General features: G+C 45.2%; 1 protein-coding gene and 1 non-coding gene across 2 annotated transcripts in view; both read left to right on the top strand.

The window, feature by feature from the left end:
- Positions 1-102, top strand: LOC122688866. The gene has a single exon (XR_006339607.1). It is a non-coding gene; the product is annotated as a U6 spliceosomal RNA (small nuclear RNA).
- Positions 103-1,440: 1,338 nt separating this feature from the next.
- The window catches only part of OCA2 (OCA2 melanosomal transmembrane protein), a 256,559-nt gene continuing 245,989 nt past the window's right edge, over positions 1,441-12,010 (top strand). Inside the window, exon 1 of the mRNA XM_043894730.1 lies at positions 1,441-1,552. The gene's annotated coding sequence lies outside the window, so the exon portion shown is untranslated. The remainder of the gene's footprint in view (positions 1,553-12,010) is intronic.

The raw sequence follows: 12,010 nt of genomic DNA, 5'->3' as shown, positions 1-12,010 counted from the left end.
GTGCTCATTTTGGCACATACCAAAATTGGAACCATGCAGAGAAGATTAGTATGGCCCCTGAGCAAGGAGGACATGTAAATTCGTGAAGCATTTTGTATTTTCAAAACTCTTTGAGGAAATCATAGGCAGAAGACTCTTTGACATAAATTGCAGCAAGATCTTTTTAAACCCCATCCTAGAGTAATGAAAATAAAAACAAAAGAAACAAATAGGACCTAATTAAGCTTAAAACCTTTTGCACAACAAAGGAAAAAAGTCATAAACAACGCAAAAAGATAACTGTTAGAATGGGAGAAACATTTGCAAACAAAGCAATTGACAAAGAATTAAACTGCAAAATATACAAACAGTCCATGCAGCTCAGTATCAGAAAAACAAAGAACCCAGTCAAAAAATGAGTGGAAGACCTAAACAGACATTTCTCCAAAGAAGGAGAAAATACAGAAATACAAACATAGATGGCCGACAAGTACATAAAAAAATGCTCAACATCATTCATTAGAGAAATGTGAATCAAAACTACAATGAGGTATTCAAAAAGATACCTGTACCCCAATGTTCATCACAGCACTATTTACAATAGCCAGGACATGGAATGTCCATCAATAGAGGAACGGATAAAGAAGATGTGGTACAAATATACAATGAAATATTTCTTGAGACTGTCATACAGAATGAAGTAAGTCAGAAAGAGAAAAATCAAACATTGTATGGTAGAGATGATCTGCAAAGCAGAACTAGAGACATGGATGTAGAGAACGAGCCTCTGGATGCCGAGGGGGACGTGGGTGGGTGGGTAGGATGACCTGGGAGCTCGGGGCTGAGATACATACATGTATGCATATAATGTATAAGTAGGTAACTAATGAGAACCTAGTGTACAGCACAGGGAAATCCACTCGGTGCTCTTGGTGGCCTAAACAGGAAGGAAATCCCCCAGAGACAGGCTCTATGTGTATGTATAGCTGGTTCATTTTGCTGTACCGCAGAAGCTAACACAGCATTGTAAAGCAAGTACACTCTGATTTAAAAGGAGAGAGAGCTCTGGCCTCTGACCAGGAGCATCTTTTCTTTCTTTTTTATTAAAAGAATTAAAATTTTTTTAATTTATTTTTTTAATCTAAGGATAATTGCTTTACAGAATAGTGTTGGTTTCTGCCAAACATCAACTTGAATCAGTCATAGGTATACATTATGTCCCCACCCTCTTGAAACTCCCTCTCACCTCCCACTCCATCCCACCCCTCTAGGTTTGTTACAGAGCCTGGGTTTGAGTTCCCTGAGTCATAGAGCAAATTCTCAGCGATTGTCTTCATTGTTTGATGGCCTCTTGCAGCTGCTGGGGTAAGGGAGCAGGCGCGGGAGCAGCGAGGGTGTGGAGTGGGTGGGGGCGGGGCGGGTGCCCATCGTGACGTCTGTGGGCGTGGCCAGGCTGGCGGGAGGACGGTGGAGCAGCTGGGAGCTCGCCTGCCTCCCGGGACTACCTCCATCATCACTCAGCGCTCTCATCTTGAACTGTAAACTTGCTCCTGGAAGAAGATCAAGTCTTCAGGTTAGTTGGGAGAGAGCAGATGAGGAGCTAACCTGTTCTAGGGAGCAGGTGGGGTTTTAATAAGCCTGTGCTGAATTGTTGCTTTTAGGAGCAAGGAAAATTCCTCTCAGGGAAAATGTGCAAAGTCTAAGACTGAATAGCTGGTATGAGCACTCAGGCTTCACACCACAACAAGTTATTTTCTGGATATAATGGCTCATTGGGAGGCAAGTTCCTGAGACAAAGGGCGTCCCCAGCCCGGGAGGGCCATGGGGGTACGGAGGAGGAGAATTTGGAACAGTTCAGGCAGCGAATGTTCTGCCTGAACTGTGGGATGGCATCTGCTCTCACCGCTGACTTAACCCACGTGAGCACCAGTCAGGCGTTTTTGTGGAATGGAATGCGCCAGGGTGAAAACATTAAATCCCTCAGAGCTGCTTCTCTGCACTCTGACCACACACAGTGGAGTAAATGAATTTAAGGTTGCCCCCTCTTTCCAAAGAACGGATGTCAAGCACAGGCATCCCTGGGTGTGGATGTGCTTGGGTTTGACAGGGTAGGTATCTGGAGCTCCCACCACACTGGCCTGGCTACCTGTGAAGCTGCCCAAAGAAAATGTTTGAGCACTGATTTAAGGAATGTGATAACTCCACAACCTGCAGTGATTTTAAGAAAGAGCCAACAGGAGGCTGTGGGCAGGGTGGGCGGCTTCCACACCCTTGTGCTTACAACACAGTCCCCTGTAACCTAAATCATCTAGGAAACGCCATCCCCGAGGTGTATGTGTCAGGGGTGGGCATGAGGTCTGCTGTTCAGACCCCTGAGGCAAGGCCTGCCAGGGCTTGGAGGGCCTGGGAGATTGAATATGTCTAGAGATACCTGTGCTGTGTTGTGCTAGGTCGCTCAGGTGTGTCTGATTCCATGTGACTTCATGGACTGCAGCCGCCAGGTTCCTCTGTTCGAGGGGATTCTCCAGGCAAGAATACTGGAGTGGTTTGCCATGCCCTCCTCCAGGGGATCTTCTCAGCTCAGGGGTTGAACCCAGGTCTCCCAGATTGCAGGCAGATTCTTTACCATCTGAGCCATCAGGGAAGCCCTCTCACATAATTGCTATTAAGGATTAAATCTCAGGTTAGTTGGGAGAGAAGAGATGAGGAGCTAACCTGTTCTAGGGAGCAGGTGGGGTTTTAATAAGCCTGTGCTGAATTGTTGCTTTTAGGAGCAAGGAAAATTCCTCTCAGGGAAAATGCGCAAAGTCTAAGACTGAATAACTGATATGAGAACTCGGGCTTGACACCACAACAAGTTATTTTCTGGATATAATGGCTCATTGGGAGGCAAGTTCCCAAGACAAAGGGTGTCCCCAGCCCTGGAGGGCCATGGGGATACGGAGGAGGAGAATTTGGAACAGTTCAGGCAGCAAATCTTCTGCCTGAACTGTGGGATGGCATCTGCTCTCACCACTGACTTAACCCACGTGAGCACTGGTCAGATGAGAGCTCTAGGTAAACTGTAACTCTGTTTAGTTGCTTCAGTCATGTCTGACTCTTTGTGATCCTATGGAATGTATTCTGCCAGGTTCCTCTGTTCGTGGGGATTGTCCATGCAAGAATACTGGAGTGGGTTGCCATGCCTTCCTCCAGGGGATCTTCTCAACTCCGGGGTTGAACCCAGGTCTCCTGCATTGCATGCAAATTCTTTAGCATCTGAGCCAAACTGTAACGGATTGCACAAAAACTACCTCTTATTGCAGATTTAGCTTACAAATGCTTGAGTGCCATTGTTCGAATCAGGTGTAATGTGGGGGTGATTTAGGAATATAAGTCCCTAAAGATTTATGACACTGCTGAAAAGCAAATGCTGATACCATTCTTGTTCTTTGAGAAGCCATGACACCTTTGGGGTTAGCTGAGATCTGAGATCATCAGGAATCATGGGGTAGGGGGAGACTAGCCACTGCTGGAGATCCAGGTGCCTCAATGCCTGAGGAAGATTTTAAGACTGAGTCCAGGACATCATGTGCGTGTTGGAAAGATTGCTGTGATTAGATGGTGGGGAGCAGCTAGGAGGGTCTAGAAAGCCACTGCACAGTCCTGCCAGCTGAGAGGTGACTGTAGTCAGGTCAGGGAGGCTCTGCTTGGGTGAGGGGTCTGCAGAGTCAGAGGGAGTCATCAGAGGTGCTCCTGGTTGTGTGTGCCCGAATGGTCACAGGGCCCCAGGGGAGGGAACGGGTTTTGGGACCTCTGCAGAGGTGTTTGGGCACCTTGGAGACACTGGGGCAGATAAGAAGGCAGCTGGAACACAGTGGTCTGAGCGGCAGAAGGGGACTGGTGAGTCACATGTCCGTGGGTGAGAACCTCACTTGCTGGTTAGATTTTACAGAGTTTTGTGGTTTCAATTGTGCTGCACTGCGGGATATGTGGAGGTACTTGCCTACTGTTAGGGAGCTGCTCGCCTGGGCAGGATGCCCCCATGCTGGGCACCCGAGACCCTAGGTACACAGGAGTTGCCCTTGGCAAGGGGAGTAGCAGGACTTAACTGCTTCGCAAATCTCTTTTCGGGGAGGGAGATGTCTGTCCCCTACGACGGGGAGAGAGAGAGAGGCCTGAGCACAGAGTGGGACCTCCAAGTTCTTCACCTGGGGCTTCCCAGGTGGCGCTAGTGGTAAAGAACCCGCCTGCCAAGGCAGGAGACAAAGAGACTTGGGTTTGATCCTTGGATCAGGAAGATCCTCTGGAGGAGGGCATGGCAATCCACTCCAGTGTTCTTGCCTGGAGAATCCCATGGATGGAGGAGCATGACAGGTCATAGTCCATGGGGTCGCAGAGTCTGACACCACTGAAGCAACTCGGCACACAGACGCCAAGTTCTCCTCACTGCTCAGAGGAAGACAGCTCTTTTGTCTGAACTAAAAGTTGAGAATTATGTTTTATTCAGGGGGTTTTCTGAGGACTCATGCCCCAGAAGACAGCCTTTCAGATATCTCTGAGGGATTGCTTTGAAGAAGAGAGTAGCCAAGATATATAGGAATTTTTGCCGCAGAAACCATGTAGTCGGAACATCAAAAGATAACTGTTAATTGAAAGGAACCAGATATCCCAGGAATTTAGTGCTTTTCTCTGAATGAGAAGATACTAGAGTCTGGGCTCCCTGAAATCACTCCTTTGATGTTCTCAGCTCTGCAGGGCCTGCATCCCCCCTGCTCTTCTCCATCCTGAATCTCCTCAGGGTGCAGTTGGCGGTGGCTGCAGAGGCTGCTGGCTTCACCGTCACAACATCCTTTGTTTACCGATCCAGTAGGCGATGTTCTCTGTCCCCACTTTAAAAAGAGGACATCAGGCTTCCCTGGTGGTCCAGGGGTTAAGAATCCACCCTGCGATGTGGGGGACACTGGTTTGATCCCTCATCTGCAAAGACCCCGCGTGTCTCAGGGCAGCCCAGCCACTGGGCCTCATCTCCTGAGCCTGTGCCCTGGAGCCTACGCTCCACAGCAGGAGAGGCCGCCTCAGCGAGAAGCCCTCACACCGAGGCTGGAGCATCGCCTCCACTTGCTACAACTAGAGAAAGCCCATGCACAGCCACGAAGACCCAGTGCAGCCAAAAATAACTAAAGATATAAAATTAAAAAGAGAGAACATAAAGGGGTGCTTTTAACCCAGTTCATTCATTGCAAGAGCCACCTGGAGGGATTAAGAATCAGACTTGGCAGTCTCGGTCCTGGCCTGGAGTGGGATGAGGGAAAAGGCGCCTGCGCTGCCATCACTGGGAAAGGCCTGTCTCTGCGTACAGGGTGGGCTGATACCTGGTGGCCTCTATGATCCCAGAGTCTATGCCTGCACCTTCTCTGGGCTTTATCACCTAGAAAGACTGCACCACATGCAGAAGACCCAGTCACACCCACAAGGATGCAGCTACCTGGACAGTTCTATGTCAAGAAGGAAGCTTTGGCCCTGAATGATTTTGTGGAGAGGGACATTGGATAACTGGGTGTGATCTCAGGAGTTAGACATTGACCATAGGAGGAAGGAATTGCCTGTGGAGTGATTTCTACTTAATAATAAAGTTTTCACAGCAGCTAATGTGCTTTTAGTCTGTCGTCTGTTTCCATTATTGCATTATGTCAAATGACGAAAGAACATGGAGAGAAGTGTTTTTAAAATTTACAAAGAAATTTTCCACATGATATGTGTATTGCTGCTGCTGGTTTATGCATTACCGTAAAAGCACCAGGCTAGCATTGTATTAAGTCATTCACTTTATTCAATTGGCCTGTCTGTGCAGAAGAGGGCACCACATTCCCAGGACAGCTATAACAGCACCACAACATGCACGGTGTACCAAGGAGGTGCTTGCTGAGGTGTAGTCTTGCTCGACTGAAGGCTCCTCGGGGCAGGTTCCTAGGACTTGCCACTCTTCCACTTCCTGTCCCTATGTCTCTGCTGGCTCATTGGCACCAAACCTAGAATGCAAAGAAATTCTATCATGCCCACAAAATCCTAGCCAAATTCTGCTCTCAGGGCCATCATGGAAGGGCTGTGGGTGTCTGGCCCCAGCTGGAGCATAGAGAACAGAGCTCTCTTTATCTCCTTTTCCTTTTTGTTTTTGATTCTTTTTTTCCCTCTATTTTTTAATTGGAGGATAATTGCTTTACAATATTGTGTTGGCCTCTGCCATACATTAACATTAATCAGCCGCAAGTATATACATGTCCCCTCCCTCCTTAAACCCTCTCCTGTTTCCCACCCCATCCCACCCCTCTAGTTTGTCACAGAGCGCTGGGTTGAGGTCCTTGTGTCACACAGCAAATTCCCACTTGCAGTCTATTTTAGATATGGTAAGTGGTGCTAGTGGTAAAGAATCTGCCTGCCAGTGCCGGAGATGTAAGAGACAGGTTCGATCCCTGGGTCAGAAGATCTCCTGGAGGAGGGCATGGCAACCCACTCCAGTATCCTTGCCTGGAGAATCCTATGAGCAGAGGAGCCTGGCAGGCTGCAGTCCGTAGGGTCACACAGAGTCGGACACAACCGAAGCAACTTAGCACGCAGAGTATATGCTTCTGTGCTACTCTTTCAGTTTGTCCCACCCTCTCCTTCCCGCAATGTGTCCACAAGTCTGTTCTCTGTATTTGCATCTCCACTGTTCCCCTGCAGATAGGTTCATCAGTACCATTTTGTCTAGATTCCTTATGCATGCATTAACATACAATATTTTTCTTCCTCTTTCTGACTTACTTCACTCTATAATAGACTAGGTTCATCCACCTCATTAGGACTGAATCAAATGCGTTCTTTTTTTTTTTTGTAGCTGAGTAATAATTCCATATTATATATGTACCACAGCTACTGTATCCATTTATCTGTCAAGGGACATCTAGGTTGCTCCTATTTCCTATCTATTGTAAAAAGTGCTGCAATGAACATTGGGGTATATGTGTCTCTTTCAATTATGGTTTTCTCAGGGTAAATACCTAGTAGTGGCATTGTTGGGTCATATGATAGTTCTATTCCTAGTTTTTTAAAGAATCTCTATACTGTTCCCCATAGTGGCTGTATCAACTTACATTCCCACCAACAGTGCAAGATGGTTCCCTTTTCTCCACATCCTCTCCAGCATTTATTGTTTATAGATTTTTAAATGATGGCCATTCTGACTGGTGTGAGGTGATACCTCATTGTAGTTTTGATTTGCATTTCTCTAATGATGAGTGATATTGAGCATCATGTGTTTATTGGCCATCTATATGTCTTCTTTGGAGAAATGTCTGTTTGGGTCTTTCACCCATTTTTTGATTGGGTTCTTTGTTTTTCTGGTTTTGAGCTGCATGAACTGTTTGTTTGCAGTTATCTTCTCCCATTCTGAGGGTTATCTTTTAATCTTGTTTAGTGTTTCTTTTGCTGTGCAAAATCTTTTAAGGTTAATTAAATCCCATCTGTTTACTTTTGTTTTTATTTCCATTACTCTAGGAGATGGGTCAAAGAGGATCTTGCTGTGATGTATGTCAAAGAGTATGTTTTCCTCTAAGAGCTTCATAACTTCTGGCCTTACATTTAAATCTTTAATCCATTTTGAGTTTATTTTTGTGTGTGGTGTTGGAAAGTGTCCTAGCTTCTTTCTTTTATAAGTAGCTGTCCATTTTGTCCCAGCACCACTTATTGAAGAGGCTGTCTTTTCTCCATTGTATTTTCTTGCCTCCTCTGTCAAGATAAGGTTCCCATAGATGCGTGGGTTTGTCTCTGGACTTTCTGTCTTGTTCCATTGATCTATATTTCTGTTTTTGTGCCAATACCATACTGTCTTACTGGCTGTAGTTTTGTAGTATAGTCTGAAGTCAGGAAAGTTGATTCCTCCAACTCCTATCTTCTTTTTCAAGATTACTTTGGCTATTTGTGATCTATTGTGGTTCCATACAAATTGTGAAATTTTTTGTTCTAGTGCTGTGAAAAATACCATTGGTAGTTTGATTGTTGTCGTTCACTCACTCAGTCCTGTCAGACTCATTGCAACCCCTTAGACAGCAGCACACCAGGCTTCCCTGTCCTTCACAGTCTCCCAGAGTTTGCTCAAACTCATGTCCATTGAATCGGTGATGCCATCCAAGCATCTCACTTTCCGTCATCCCCTTCTCTTACTGCCCTCAGTCTTTCCCAGCATCAGGGTCTTTTCCAGTGAGTCAGCTCTTCACATCAGGTGGCCAAAGTACTGGAGTTTCAGCTTCAACATCAGTCCTTCTGATGAATATTCAAGATTGATTTCCTTTAGTATTGACTGGTTTGATCTCCTTGCTGTCCAAGGGACTCGCAAGAGTCTTCTCCAGCGCCACAGGTCAAAAGCATCAATCCTTCGGTGTTCAGCCTTTTTTATGGTCCAACTCTCACATCCATACAAAATGACTACTGGAAAAAACCATAGCTTTGACTGTAAGGACTTTTGTTGGCAAAGTGATGTTTCTGCTTTTTAAAATGCTATCTAGGTTTGTCATAGCTTTTCTTCCAAGGAGCAGGTGTCTTTTAATTTCATGGCTGCAGTCACCATCTGCAGTGATTTTGGAGCCGAAGGAAATAAAGTCTGTTACAGTTTCCATTTTCCACCCCATCTATTTGCCATGATTTTCTAAAGGAAATCAGTCCTGAATATTCATTGGAAGGACTGTTGTTGAGGCTGAAACTCCAATACCTTGGCCACCTGATGCGAAGAGCTGACTCATTGGAAAAGACCCTGATGCTGGGAAAGATTGAAGGCAGGAAGAGAAGGGGACGACAGAGGATGATATGGTTGGATGGCATCACCAACTCAATGGACATGAGTTTGAGTAAACTCCAGGAGTTTGGTGATGGACAGGGAGGCCTGGTGTGCTGTGGTCCATGGGGTCACAAAGAGTCGGACACGACTGAGCGACTGAACTGAAATGAACTAATTTGCCATGAAGTGATGGGACTGGATGCCATGATCTTAGTTTTTTGAATGTTGAGTTTTAAGCCAGCTTTTTTGCTCTTCTCTTTCACCTTCATCAAGAGGCTCTTTAGTTCCTCTTTGCTTCTGCAATTTGAGTAGTGTCATCTGCATATCTGAGATGATTGACTTTTTCCTGGAAATCTTGATTCCAGCTTGTGCTTCTTTCAGCGTGGCATTTCACATGATGTACTCAGCATATAAACAAGCAGGGTGACAATATACAACCTTGACATACTCCTTTCCCAATTTTGTACCAGTCTGTTGTTCCATATCTGGTTCTAACTGTTGCTTCTTGACCTGCATACAGGTTTCTCAGGAGGCAGGTAGTTTGATATGGATTGCATTGAATCTGTAGATTACTTTGGGTAGTGTGGTCACTTTTCCAATATTGATTCGTCCAATCCAAGAACATGGTATGGCTCTCCCTCTATTTGTGTCATCTTTGATTTCTTTCATCAGTGTCTTATAGTTTTCTGCATACATGTCTTTTGCATCTTTAGGTAGGTTTATCCCTAGGTATTTTATTCTTTTTGTTGCAATGGCAAATGGGATTGTTTCCTTAACTCCTCTTTCTGAGTTTTTCCAAACTATGCTGAATAACAATGGTGAGAGTGGGCACCATTGTCTTGTCCCTCATCTCAGAGGAAATGCTTTCAGTTCTTCACCATTGAGAATAATGTTTTCTGTGGGTTTGTTGTATATGGCCTTTATTATGTTGAGGTAGTTTTCTTCTATGCCTACTTTCTGGACAGTTTTTATCATAAATGGGTGTTTAATTTATTGAAAACTTTTTCTGCATCTGTAGAGATGATCACATGGTTTATATCTTTCAGTTTGTTGATATGCTGTATCACAATGATTGACTTGCATATACTGAATAATCCTTGCATCCCTGGGATAAATCCCACTTACTGATCCTCCTTTCTTAATGTCTTCATTGTTGAGCTTCCCCTTAGGCCTGGAACAGTGAACAACAGCTGCTGGACCAGGTCAGGAAGGACACAGGGGTAGAGCCACTGTCTTCCCAGCAGGGCGTGACCAGTCATCTCACCCTTGTGCACTGTCCCCGGCCACTCTGGTACCCAGTGTTGTCACCTGATGGGTCCCTCCCATCAGACTCTGGGCACATCCTCTGTCACTGCAACTAGACTAGTGGGAAGGAATCAGAGCCAGAGGACAGAACAAACAGCACAGATGGATATATTTAAGGCCAGGTGTGAATACTGTGACATTCCACTGGGTCTGAAATGTCAGCCACGACCATTTTTTTCCCCCCTAAATGGTGGCAACTTGGTTATTTTGGTGTGGAAATCTGACTGACTGGAGGGTTCCTGCTCCAGATAATCAGGGTGCCAGGGATGGCACCTCTCCTGCTGACTGCAGGTATCTGTCCCAGCTCAAGCTTACCCTCATATTTTGACCAGGCCCTCGTCTGTGGAGTTCTCAGGGTGAGCACTAGACATCTTTCAGTAGATTAGTTGCATGGGGTTCAGTGGGATGACACCAGGCTGAGGCTGAGGGTTCAGTGGAAGTTCAGCCAGGGGCTGAGGTGCTGGAGAGTGTTCCCAGTGGACATGCTGTGGGCTGGGGTTCTCCAGTCACGTGCATGAGGGGTTCTCAAGTCACATGTGTGAGAGGTGATGATCAGCTGCAAGCAGGAGGATTTGGGATATGTTTAGAGGAACTGGATGAGGAATATAAGAGAAAGAGAGGGACCTATGTGTGAGCAGAGCCCTCAGCCACCCTGAGAAAGTGGGCTGAGCAAGAGCAGAGCCAGCGGGCAGTGATGAGCAGGGACACAGAGGAGGCTGTGATGGGAGCCTGAGCTCAGGGCAGGTTGGATTGGGAAGTAAACATCTTCAGAGTGGCCTGTGTCTAAAGCCCTGAGACTGAGATCTAGGGAGGGAGGGTTCAAGACAAAGGCTGGGAAGAGGGGAGGGAGTCAGCAAAGGAGAATGAGAAGAACCAGAGGGCCAGGGAATCGTGGGACCAGAAGGAAGGGTGCTTGCACAGTAGGAAGCTGAGAACCCCGGAGAGGGACAGAGTTCAGAGTTTACCAGTGACCTTGGCAAGGTTGTTTTTCATCAAACTGGGGGACATAAGCTTGGGTGAAGTGGGTTCAATGAAGGAGAAGTGAATGTAATCTTGAGAAGTTGTGCTATACAGGACAGGAGGGGAACTGGGCAGTGGCTGAATGACTCTGGGAAGACAGGGAGATTCAATTTATTTTGAGGCAATTATATATATACATGCAATTGTAAGAAATAATAGTGAGATCCCCTGAACCCTTTACAAAGTTTCCTCCAATGGCAAACCTCATGCAAAACTATAGTACAACATGACTGCAAGGATGTCCAAGATACAGGGCATCCCATCACCAAAGGACTCTTGTGTTGCCCTTTTACAACACTTACATCCCATCCACCCCACCCCACACTTAACCTGGGGGAAGCAGCTAAGCTGTTCCCATTTCTACAATTTTGTCATTTCAATAATGTTTCACACACAGAATCATATGATATGTAACCTTTTGTGAATAGCTTGTCTCTGTGAAAGTGCATTCGTGGAAGTTGTTGCAGTTTCAATAGCTTGTGCCATTTTATCACTGAGTATATATGTTCCATGGTAATATCATTTGTTTAACCACTCACATGCTTTTTCTTTCACTTTTCTTTTTTTCAACTTATTAAAGTATAATTAACAAATAGACAAATATTGTACATATTTAAGGCAGAAAATGATGTTTTGATAATACCCATTTCTTTCCTTTTTTTCCAGCAAATGTCATTTATTATCATTAATAATGTTTTTCTTTCTTTTATTTATTATAATTGACTTACACTATATTTAGTTCAGGTGTACAACATAGTGATTCAATATTTGGGTAGATTATACTGATATAAAGTTATTCTAAAATATTGGCTATATTCCCTGTGCTGTAAATTATATACTTGTATCATAGTTATATTTTTCAAATTACAAAATTTATGATTTTACACATTTACAGGAGACTTGGAAAACACATAA

This window comes from Cervus elaphus, chromosome 33, assembly GCF_910594005.1.
Source record: "Cervus elaphus chromosome 33, mCerEla1.1, whole genome shotgun sequence".
NCBI lineage: Eukaryota > Metazoa > Chordata > Mammalia > Artiodactyla > Cervidae > Cervus > Cervus elaphus.
This window is presented reverse-complemented; position numbering and strand designations above follow the sequence as displayed.